A 13,058-nucleotide genomic window follows, 5' to 3' on the forward strand; every position below is an offset into this window, starting at 1 on the left:
CACTAAGAAATCTGGACGAGAAAGATAATCCAGCAAAAGGAACTGAGATAGAGTGGCCAGTGAGATAGAAGGAAAATTAAGTCCCTAGTGAAGACCCCTCTGGGCTGGACCGTCCCAGGCAATGACTGGGCACGGGGGGTGGGGGAGGAGGTACCAGCATGAGCCATTCCAGCCTCGGTGGGCTAATGCTGCAGGGGACTCTCTGTTGGCCCAGATGCCATGTCTTCAGAATGGTGTTGTGGTCTGAGGCTCTTCCTATTGGGTCCTCCTTCCCCCCCCCCCCCCTTCATCAGCCCTACCACACGGCCTGAGTGCTCCCTTCCTGCTCCTGCTCACAGTCTCCTGACCCTCTCATAGACGTTTGCCCCACTAAATCTCCCACTTGTCTGTTTCCAACCTAGTGTCTGCTTTTTCAACTACAGTAATTCTCAGGTTTGTATTTTGCATTGTTATTTCAGACTTTCTCAGGGGAATTAAGCTCCACTCATCCACTTCATCTCTGGGCTAATAAGCTCTTTATTGCTGCCTTCTCGTCCCATAATCGCTTCCTCTTCACCTACCCATTTCTCTTGCACCTTCCAATAAACTACTTGGGCTTGAAACTTTGTCTCCTAGAAAATCCGTATAAGATACTACAAGGAGAATCATCACAATTTTTAAAACATTTTCCAGCAGTAGGTAGGGGTGCTATTTTTGTTATTTGGGGGTTTCTATTCAGGCAGAAAGAAATACCTGCATATTAGGGGCATCTGGGTGGCTCAGTTGGTTAAGCAACCAACTCTTGATTTGGCTCACATCAAGATGTCAGGGTAGTGAGACTGAGCCCCGCGTCGAGCTCTGCACTGGGGGGTCGAGTCTGCTTAAGATTTTCTCTCTTCCTCTCCCTCTGCCCCTCCCCCACCTCCCCCTCTCTTTTTTTGAGAGAGAGAGAGAGAGAGAAAAATACCTGCATACTAGTGAGTGGAATTTTCAAATGGTCACAAAGCTGCTTGTGCGCACTCAGTGTCTCAGATTTCCATGTTCCCAATCCCAAGAGCCATCAGCACAACAGATGGCTAAAATATTCTGGGATTTATTTATATGCAGAGATTGTGCAGTTAATGGGAAGAAGCTTAACAAGTGAGCCAAATGCTGGAGCACACATCTGGATGGATGCTTTGGGCAGCTGGGCATAGATCAGGAGGGTTATTACCGCTGTCAGAGAACTGAGAATTGCCATAAACTTCTCACAAGGCATCTGTGGCAGTCCTCTGCTTCCCTAAGTGTGGGCCTTGGTCAGCCTGAGACCCTGTGTTCCCATTTGTCTATACTAGTTCTTCACTACCATTCCCAGTCCAGTGTTGGGCTGAATTAGGGCCTGAAAGCCTCCCTCCATGGGCACCACTGCTAACTCTCCAAGGCCCTGAGTTTTAATGAACTGTTCATAATCCAAGCATGCATTCTCTATCACTAAAAACCTTCTCATGCCACCAACCCCACCTCAGGATAACTTACTTCTGTGGTCTAAATGTCTATGCCCCCACCCCCCACATTCCTATGTTGAAAATCTAATTCCCAAGGTGATAGCATTAGGGGGTGGGGCCTTTGGGAGGTGATGAGGTCGTGAGGGCAGAGCCCACAGGAATGGGATTGATACCCTTACTAAGGACGCCCTGGAGAGCCAGCTCATCCCTTCCAGTGTGTGAAGATCCAAAAAGAAGTCTGCACCCAGAAGATGGCCTTTACCTGGCCACGCTGATACACAGATCTCAGGCTTCCAGCCTCCGGAATGGTGAGAAGTCAATGTCTGTGGTTTATGAGCTACCCGGTTGGTGGTATCTTGTGATAGCAGCCCAAACAGAATAAGACACTTGTCAAACTGCAAAGCCATTTTAAGAAAAGATCAAGGAGCCATATTAGGAAGCTGAAACTGTTCCTCCAACGTCTTCTCAAGGAGCCAGCAATTCTATTTGTAAAAATTTATCCAAATGATATATAATTAAGGAGGATCGAGATGATTTCTGTGGCAAGAAGGGCAACATGAATGCTTCACAATAGCGTGTATGTTAAATAAATGATGGTGTGTCTCTATGATTAAAATACTGCACAGTCATCGAAAATCTTGAAGGGATGTTTTTGATACATTAGTGAATAAAAGAAAACTACAAAATATAAACAGAATCCTACAGGCATTATTTTTCAATTGTATCATATACGTATGTATATATATTACATATATATGCATGTGTGATATATAGAGCCTATCTATAAACCCGTACATAGAAGAAAAGACTAGAAGGATGTCACAAATGGTTATTTCTGAATGGTAACATTATCAGTAATTTTCTTTTGCATGTTTTTTTTGGAGTTCACAATCTGTAAAAAAAAAAATAAACATGATTTTCTTTGTTATCAGGGAAGAAAAAATGACAAGTGTTAGTTAATAAAGAGAAGGAAATTCTAAGTGTGCTCCAAAGACAACTGACATCACTTCAATAGAGGGCAGGGGAAGGGGTGGAACCAGGGGTCAGGGGCCGACACTGAATCAGCCGAAAGCAAGACTTCACTGGGTTTGTTTGTTTTTTTCCTTCTGTGTCCTAAGCGGTTTTCAGGGCCTGAGGGAAGCTGTGGTCACTCTGCCCAGCAAGAGAAGAATTAGTGACAGATGTAAGAAATCATCAAGCACTCTCTGGGTTACACGAAAAACAAACCCGAGCTAGTGTCTACTCCCGACCCTGCAACAAAAGGACATCACAGAAGGATCCCGGTCACTCCCCTGACACTTCCTTCAGGATGAAGGAGGTTAATTCCTTCAAAGACACAATAACAAAGGGCTTTGTGCTCTTATTCCACACTCAGGTGTAAAAGTCCATAGGCTGAACTTCCTGCTCACATACACACTTGTACGCCAAACATGTGACTTTAATCTTGGATTAAGAACTGACTGGCTCTGCTGCCCTGGGCTTGTCATTTAACCTCCCAGGACTTCCCATTCTGCTCTCTGGCAAAGTGTGATAATTATCCCGCCCTTGCTGCAGGGAGGTTACGTCGCAAGGTGGAAAAATAGCTGCAAAGCGTAGAACTCTTGGATACCTTATCAACTTCCTGAGCTAAGTAAGGGCTGTCCTCAGAGCATGTCTTTGGGCTAATATCACTCTGCTCACAGCAGGATGAAGGAGAGCTTTGGGCCCCAGGGTCAGGTCAAGTTCTTGGTTCCCAGTAACAAATATATTTTGAATTATTAAAGATAAAGGGGACTTATTGGAAAATTATCAGAGTAGGAAAGAGAGGCAAGAGTGTTGGGGCGCTAGGCTCTAAAAAGAGCAGGGACTACGCTGAGTGCAGAGGTCTGAGAAGGAGGGTAACTGCCTTGGAGCTGCTCTAGCAGCCAAGGTAAGGCTAATTCCACTGCTCCTGCCATATGTTATCTCCAGCATTCCTTCTTGTCCTTGGGTCGGTCACTCACTCCAGTTACAACACTCCGGGTGGCAGAGCGCACATCACATGCCTGTCTGATGATTTTACAAAGGCGAGGAGAAGGAGGACCTGGCCTCCATAAAACAGCAGTGGAAAGTGGCTTCCTGGAATAACCCTGCCAGCAGGCCCATTCACGACGGGGAAAAAGCTAATGCCCCTTAAACTCTTTCTTACAACCACAAAAAGCCAAACAAAGGATCCAGGTCACCACACGATCAACTCAGTTGAAGGAGGAAATATCGTGACAAAAATCAGTGCTGTATCAGAAGCTAGTTCGTTGATTTCTGACCTCAACCAGCTTTTCCAGTCTTATTTATGACTGCCTATAGAACCCACACTACTTCTTATTTAATTAAAGAGGAGCTTTTATTTATCACAGAGCAAAAATACAGAATATACTTATTGACTTTACCCTAAAGAGAATATACTTTGTTTTTAGAGAAATAAAAGATCAGTGGTCAGGCTATCTTTAGTTTCCTAAAGACACTGCTCCACTCTCCAATTTTATTTAGAAAGTGTCCCCTGCTCAAAAGACAGTCTCTCTACGGACTCTATTATGATATAGTGAAAGTGCTTCATGCTTTTTTTTTAATTTTATTTATTTGACAGAGAGAGGGAGAGAGCACAAGCAGGGGGAGTGGCAGGCAGAGAGAGAGGGAGAAGACGACTCCCCAAAGAGCAGGGGCCCCCAATTCAGGGCTTCATCTCGGACCCTGGGATCATGACCTGAGCAGAAGGCAGACACTTAACCAAAGGAGCCACTCAGGCGTCCTGAAAATCATCCATTCTTTGGGGCCAAGTTCAAAAGCCATCACTTCCTATCAGGGCAACTCTCCAGTTCCTGAGTTCCTCTGAGACTCCAGGTCCATAATCCTCTGAAGACCGTGACCCCTATGGTCCCGTCTCAGAGGGATGCCGCATTTGAACAAGCACAACCCTCACAGGCTAAACACAATCCCTCATATCCTAATTCTAAGGAGCCCTCAAACACCAGACACCCTGTTCGTCATGAAGCCTCTCCTCCTGGACCCCAGCACTTTATTCGCTGCTTTCCTCTCTCCCATCTTTATTAGGTACGTAACACGTAAACTTCTCCAGCAAGTCTTTCTTTTGTTCTTCTCCATACATTTTTGGGTTCTGCAGCACTCCCTCCCTCTCTCTCACATACACCCTGAGAAACTGTCTGGCAGAGGCAGACTGCAGAGGACAGAAGGAGGGAATTAAGAGAGAGATACCAGGAAGCTCTATCAAAGGGGAAGTGGTATTAGAACCGCTGCCAGGGTAACAAATTGTATCCTGCTTACCCACCTATTACGCATTTGGAAAATTACCTCGATTTCAAGTTATTTGTTCACATGCAATTTTCTTCCCAGCTGAATTTTGGGATTTTCAAGGCAGAGACTGTGCCTCACTCATCTCTTTCGCTCTCCCAGAGCTTAGCACAGTGCCTGATAACCACATGCATTCATTAACAATTATCAGCAGGTAACCAGTAGCCATGGTTGTACTCTTCATCGGTGATGCACAGAAGCAAATTAATGATTATCTAGCTCTTGATCCCCCGAAGTTCTATTTCTGCCATATCTATATAGACACCATTAATACAGACTTCAAATGAGGGCTGAGGGATAGGCTCACTACTAGGAGCCCAAAACCCATTTTGATCTTTCACTGAAAGAAGGGAAGTTATGACTCACACAGTATATACTTTGTTAAAATAAGCTTTAGTTTACTGGCCCCTGGCAGTAGCTCTTCGAAGCAGCAGTGAATGGCTGGGAGGGGATTCGCAAGGGGATGGAGGGTGAAGGGTCCTCAAAGTTGGGAGGTAGTGACAGCAGGCCCTTGGGCAGAGGTGTGAGACACAACCCAACTCCTCCACCACCAGGTACTCGAAATTTCCATTAAGAAGGGTAAAAACTATTTCACACTCGAGTGGAACTTTCTACTTTCCCAAGTCCATGACCCCATTTAATCTTCTTTCAAGCAATGGTGAGGTCCCCTTTCCTGTTCTAATGCATCCCTATCTCCATTCACCTAATTTCACAGTATAAAGCCACATATAGTAAAAAGGCACACACCGTAACAGTAATAAAATACAGAAACAAATATTTGGGCTACATTAAAATATGCACAGTATCGGTGTGCATACTTTTAAGCAAATAGTGGTGATAACCATGAACTCAGATTTATTAGGATTCTATTAGCAGTCACTTGCCATGCATTTCATCCCCACACTACCCTATGAAGAAAATGCTATTATTGTTCTGTTTTACAGATGAGAAAACCAAGGCACAGAGAAGTTAAGATACTTGACGAATATGACAAAGCCTAACGGGCTAGAGTTCAAACCCAGGAGTTATGCAGTCCTGGGTACTGAGTCACAACATTAACTGTTTCCAAGGTGGTATCAATGTAGGAAACAATGAACCAAACAGAACTTCTTTTTTTACAAGACTTCACCGTTTTTAATATGCTCATTTGCATCGCAATTCTGTAAGGGTTTTTTTCAAAATTCATTTGCTCGTGATACATTTTTGTACTTGTGGAACCAGGGTGCTAGCTTGGGGAACATGCCACAGCTTTAGCCTCTGCCTTGAATTCAAAGTCTCCGGAAAGCTATTTGATGTTTCCAATGAAGGCACGGAGAGTCTCAAAGCACATGATGAAAAATAAGAAAAAGAAAAATCACCTGCCATTACATCAGGCCAGGCTCTGTAGTAAGGTGTGATTCCCAATTCTGAAATGAAGAAAATGAGGCTTAGAGAGGCTTGCCCAATTTGCCCAAGTGTTGGAGTCAGAACTCAAATCCCGGGAGGCTGACCTCAATGCTTTGAACTATTGGACCTAATACAATGTTACCGCCACACTGAGCAGTGAGAGCCCAGAATCTTGGAGCAGCAGCATGTTATTGTGGCAAGAACACAGGTGAGAGGACAAAGCCTGCCTGTGACCTTGGGCTGGGTCAACTTAACCTCACCAAGCCTGCATGTTTTGGTCTATAAAATGGAAGCGATAAAATCTACATGCTGGAGGTTGAAATGAAGACGAAAGACAGCAGAGTATTGGCCCACAGTTGATACTTTATAAACAGAGACTAATATAGTCACTTAATTCCAAGCAGAGCACATGTTTTCTATGAAAGTTTTATTTTTCAAGGTAAGATGGGTGCTATCATCTCCCCTAAAATTTATTCCGATGCATAGATGAAAACAGGCAGGACAGGGGAGGCCATGGGACATCACAAACACCTGGTTGATTTGTCTAGTTGGCACAGTTGTCAAAGGGAGACACACTTGAACACACAGGCTCAGTATGTCCCTTCTAGTTAGTAACTGAATCCTTCCTCATCATCTCCTTCCTTGTCCACTAATCATTGTTTCTACATTGCGCTGAGATCCTCCCTCAAAGAGTAGTGGCTCTCTTCATATCTACATCCCTGGTGATGACTGTTGACCTCATTTACATATGGCTTATCTAATCATATTATTACCTAGCCAAGTCCCTTTAACCTGGGCTCCCAGGAGTGGCGTACATGCAGCTGAGAACCATCCAGACCCTCCCCAAACAGTTGAAGTCACTTTTGGGATACAGAAATGTAAAAACTCTTCAGTCTCTTTGCCCAGACCTAGCCTCTGTCTTTATGTATGGAAGCAAGCACACCATATTCTCCCAAACCCACTCATTTGATATGGTCTCTCTCAATAACATATGGAGTGTTTCCAACCATTAATAGAGGCAAATGGATAGGTTTGCAAACATACAAGTTTTATACATATTATATACTTAATCTGATACATTTCCTCTTCTGGTACAGATTTCCCTTCTGATTAGTAGGACCCATCGAGTAACCAAAAAAGGGGAAAGAAATGACACAGATCTACTACCACCCTAGTGCAAGCCACCATCAATGCCGAAGCCACCACTAGACCAAATGATGCTTTCACGCAAATAAGCAAAGGCACTCCCTCTAGAATAGGCCAAGTCTGGGTTGGACTTCCCCTCTCAATGTCCCACCCTTCTGGATGAGCTCAGCAAGCACACCCCTGATAACTGTTTATGCCATGATTATCTTTTGCTAGATTAGTGCAGTAACTTCTTTTCTGGTCTTCATTCTTTCTCATTCTTGACAACCTAAGTCTTATTTTCAATATGGCACTTGGATTTATCTTTTCAAAGTGTAAACCATATCATATGACGTTCCTGCTTAAAATCCTCATCCTTGGAATATGAGATTAAATATTTTCAAAGATTTATTGATTTATTCTAGAGAGAGTGAGCAAGTTATATGAGTAGGGGGAGAGGCAGAGGGAGAGGAAGATGAGAAGTCTCGCCACTGAGTGGGGAGCCCAACATGGGACTCGATCCCAGGACCCTGAGACCATGATCTGAACCACAATCAAGAGTCAGAGGCTTAGGGGCACCTGGGTCACTCAGTCATTAAGTTTATGCCTTTGGCTCAGGGCATGATCCCAGAGTTCTGGGATCGAGCCTCACATCAGGCTCTTCTGCTGGGAGCCTGCTTCTTCCTCTCCCACTCTCCCTGCTTGTGCTCCCTCTCTCGCTGGCTGTCTCTGTCAAATAAATAAATAAAATCTTAAAAAAAAAAAAAAGAGTCAAAGGCTTAACCGACTGAACCACCCAGGCACCCTACAATATTAAACGCTTGATAATGACCCACAGAATGTACGAGATCTCGTCCCTTCCCTCCTCACTGTGAATATTGCCCACTTGCTCACTCTCCTCCAGCCATAATGGCCTTCTTTCTGTTCCTGGAACAGTCCAAGTTTCTTCCCACTTCATGGTTTTTATCTGTTCTATTAGTCAACTAAACTGTTTATCAAACCACTTCCCCAGTCCATGGCTCACCATAATAAATTCTGTGTGTGGTGGGGGGGAGGGGTGGGGGATGCGTGTGCACGGATACGCAGTTCAGCTGTGCCACTGCAGGAACCAGCTCTGCTTCAGGCTACACCATGGCGGAGCATTGCTTCAAGCTATGCATTGGGTTCAGACCCACCCCACATGTATCATATCTTTCTGGAATCAGTGCTACCCAGAACATGTCCTTTTCATCAAAAATGGCAGGAATATATGAGATTAAACTGAACCATGCAAACATGTTTAAAGTCTTGGAGACCATTCCATTGACCAAAGTAAGTCTTGGGACCATGCCCAGCATCGGAGGGACAGGAAACTACATTTCACCCATGATGGAATGGTCCTGCAAAGTCATGTGGCAAATGGGATGGATATATACTCCTATCACCAGGACCCATCATCCAATCTACCAGAGTGCTCATGGCTAGCTCCTTTAATCTTCAGTTTCAATGTCACTTTCTCAGAGAGGCCCTCACTGGCCATTATATTCTAAAGTACATGAAATCCCATATCCATAGATGACCCCAACTCACGGACGCCAGGTGACTCTCTAATCTGTCATCCATTTTTGTTTTGTTCATGGTATATATAGGTTTAAGTTAATTCATTCATTTATTTATTGACTTACTTCTTTATCATGTCTCTCTGCACTAGGAAGGAGAGCAAGCCTTCTCCCCATCTTACTGACTGCTTTCACCACGACTGGAGCACCACGTGGCACAGGTAAGGGCTCAATAAATCCTGACTAGATAAATACATTCCAAAAAAACTGTATTGTTATGAACACGTGGTTTTCTATTTCTCAGTTCAATGTTAGTCTCTCAACATATGTTCAGTTAATCATTGTCATAAATGAGTAAATGTTGTGAAGGTGGGAGACTCGGAGAGGATGACTACATCTATTACGTAGTATAGTTGAGAACAAAGGATTTGGAGTCAACCTCCAGCAGCATTTAACCCAAGCCTCAGTGTTGTTATCCATGGAGTGGGAATAAAAACTGTGTGATTTCCTCCAAGGATTAAATGAGATGATACATACACAACACTCACCTAAAAATGAGAGAGTGACATGAATTAATATGGGAAAGGTAGACATAGCCCAGAGGTGGAGGTCTTGCAGAACAAGACCCCTTGTTAATGGGCAACTCAGATGGGACATGTATTTCTGAGCTTTTTCAACTCAATCTCCCCCTCTGTTTTTCCTAGAAACAAGTGGCTCAGCAGATCTCTGGTCCCTGTTGTCACATAGCCTCTACTGCTTGGGGCTGGCATATGGCTACGTCCCGAGATGGTCTGCTCACACTTCTGTGCTGAGGGACTCTTTGTGTCCTTCCTTTTTACTGGTTTCCATTCCCCCAAGCATTACTTCGGGTTGTGAAACAATCTCTAAATTAATCCTTCACTATATGGCCACACTTTCCCATCAGACCCTAATAAGATACCATTTTGAGAATACAGAGCCGGAGTAAAGCTTTGCTTTGTTTTTTAGAAGATTCAAGGCCCATTTCTGAACAGTCTGCCTCCTAGAAGAACTGTATTAACAAATTAAGTTTCCCACGAAGTAGGTAAGAAATCAACCTGACAGCCCTATTGTGGTAAAAGAATGAATTAAGGCCAATAGCAGGAACTCACTCCAGAGTCAGATCTCCTACTTGAGACAAAATGAAGTTAATTCTCTTATTTCAGAACTGACCTTCAATTAGTATTGGCCTCTTATACAGTCAATTCTCCCATTTTTGTCGAGATGACCAAAATCACGTAGTGTAATAATGCTTTTGTGGCAAGGGTATAAGAAAACAGTCAGTCCTGTTTACTGAGAGCATGAATATACAGTCTTTCCCAAGAGTTATCTGGCGTTTTCATTCAAATTTTAAATGCACATTCACTTTGGCCAACATATTCCATCTCGAGACTTTAGGCTACTGTCACTCTTGCTCAAATATACATCATATATATATATATATATATACATACCCATAAGGTAAAGAGCATATAAACATTATATATAGAAAATCTTTCTTTCAGCATTGTTTGAATTAGAAAGAAACAGTGTAAGCTCATAAATGCTCAGAAAAATTTTTGAAGGCTGCACAAAACAACCATTTGGAAAGGTGAAGGCAAAGTCAAAGGGATGGTGAGTGGAGAAGCATCACGTGGAAAAGAGAAACTTGTATTTTCCACTTATGGGATGATGATTTAATTTTTAAACAGTATTTTAATTTTGTATATATGTAATTAATACAATAAAGAGGAGGAAAATGCATCTGTCCCTACGGGATTGTGGGGGTAGGCAAGCAAAGGCACCTAACTTCTTTTGAGTTCATGTTCTTGGCTCATATGCTCTATTCCCCCAAGCATTACTTCAGGTTGTGAAACAATCTCTAAATTAATCCTTCACTATATGGTCCCACTTTTCCATCAGACCCCAATAAAATACCATTTTGAGAACACAGCTGGATTAAACCAGCCTCCTGGTTAGACAAGATACATGTTCTTCCTAAAATTAGAGCAATCACTTCAGCATTTCAAGGTTTCACCCTCAAATGATGAGAGTCATAGGAGAGAAAAAGCAAGGGGGTTCCTGGGCTGGGAAGGTCAGCCAGCATGATGTTACAACTAGCTCATCTGATGTCATCCTGTGGGAGAGCATCTGCACTGTTCTCTCGGTCCTTTCTGGAATGGGAATTTGTCTCCCCATGTTGGAGGTACTAGAGCATAGTCGGAACACTAGCCTTAATGAGTCCAAATTTATGAGTGTAATCTATGGAAGAGCTTCTAAGAGCGTCACTCACTTAAGGTCAAACGCTAAAATTCATATAAGAGGTAAGAGATGGAGTAGGCACCATCCATCCATCCATCCATCTATCCGGCACTGGAAAAACTCAGAGTGTGTTCTAGCAACGTCGGCTGAGTCTGTGATACTGGGGGGCAACTCCAACAGCAATGGCCGTTCGTTGATATGTCCTCTGAGCCAGACACGCTGTGGAGCATGCTGTGTATACTTTCTTACTGAACACTCAAGACAGGTTTATCGTGTTTATCTTACAAATTAAAGACTTGTCCACCAGTTTCTAAGTGGTGGAGGCAGGAGTAAAACCACACAGGCCGCATTTCTCAAGCCCACACTCTCAATGACTTGACTCCAAGATGTTATTTCTGCCTTGACTTTCTAAGTGCTTTTTTCAAAGAGGCAGGACTGCACAATGGTGGGAAATTCCACAAGTCTGGACACCCGTGATCTAGGCTTTCTGGGCCGAGGCTCACTGCCACCACTCTGTCTTTCCATGCGGTCATCTCTGAAAAAGGAGTTCTGCCGGAAGCATAAGTGATCGCTCCATGTGACGCACACAGTCCTCATGGTATTGATCATTTCCCAAGCTATTCCGGTTCGTCTGGGCTCTAAGGATAGAAACCCAACCTTTTGCTTTCTTCTTTACCCCCTTCATTCCGTTCTTCGCAACAACGTAACACTATAAAGGAGATGTCTCCGTTTCTGTGGGCTCTGGCACGTCGAGCGTCTTGCCCTGAGCTACGTCATTCCTTTCTTAACCTCTCAGCATCTGTTTCTTTGCTGATACCCTGGGGATGACAACATCCAACCCTTAGAGGTGCTGAGATCACGTCTTTCAGATGCAGAGTACAAAGGACCCATGTATTAGTCTGCATCTGCTTTCGCGGGTAAGTAGTCACATCACACTTGGGAAGCGTGCAGGACCTGCGTGACCCTGCACAGGCGACCTAACTTAGCTAAACGTCATCTGCCCCATGGCAATATTCTCACCCCGCTCAGGGGGCTGTTTTGAGTATTCAATAGAATAAACACTTTACCTACACCTAAGCTGCCTGGTTCACACTCAAAACTGAACAGTCAGCTCCTCCAAAAAGAAAGCTGTTGACATGTGTGCCTCTAACTCGTGCCATGAATTTGTTGTGTTGTGTATGAAAGCAACATTCTCCCCTTCTCCCACCCCACCTCCCCCCAGACTCCTTAGGAAAATACAGAACATTCGGTGGGATTTTTTTCCTTCCCCTTTACTAGGACAGAGAGCTGCAACAGGCTCCAGCTTTCTTCTCCTCCTCCAAGTCACTGAGCGCTCTGCAGTAAGACCCTCCCAGGAGGCTGCATTTAGGGCTTGGTCTTATCCAGAAACACTGCTGATGTGATTCTCAGCTGGGGCCATAGGCTTGATCGCACTCCAGCACAGCATTTGATGTGAGAGGAAGGAAGAAAGAATCCCTCTGACCCACGGCTGAAAATAATTTCAGGGGGCTACAGACAAAGCAGAGGTGATGCCGACCATCTCCTTACTGTAACAGCTGACAAACTGACACTCTCCCGCCAGCCAATTTCACGCATTTTCTTTTCTATCTTTTAGCTTCCCCACCTACTCTTTTTTTTTCTGGACATGCTGGGGGAAGCTTCACAAATTAAACTAGGAATGCTCTGGGTGCCCTGCCATCTCGTCTTCAGCCTGAGGTCACAGTCTCCCTTTTGCGAAGTCTTCCCATCAAGTCAGTACGGCTGATTAGAAGACCTGTTTCTGCATGCACAGCCTCGAGGTGCCCAGTTTTAGAACTCAGCAGCTCTACACAAAATATGCCTATCTGTCAAAAGGCCAGATGATTTATAGATGCCTGGAAGCGAGGCAAAGAAGGCTAGCTAGGGTATGTGGTGTGAGAAGCAGGCAAACAGTACCACCAGGATGCTGAAAGTCAAAAGTGAT

The sequence above is a fragment of the Ursus arctos genome, unplaced genomic scaffold (genome assembly GCF_023065955.2).
Source record: "Ursus arctos isolate Adak ecotype North America unplaced genomic scaffold, UrsArc2.0 scaffold_5, whole genome shotgun sequence".
NCBI lineage: Eukaryota > Metazoa > Chordata > Mammalia > Carnivora > Ursidae > Ursus > Ursus arctos.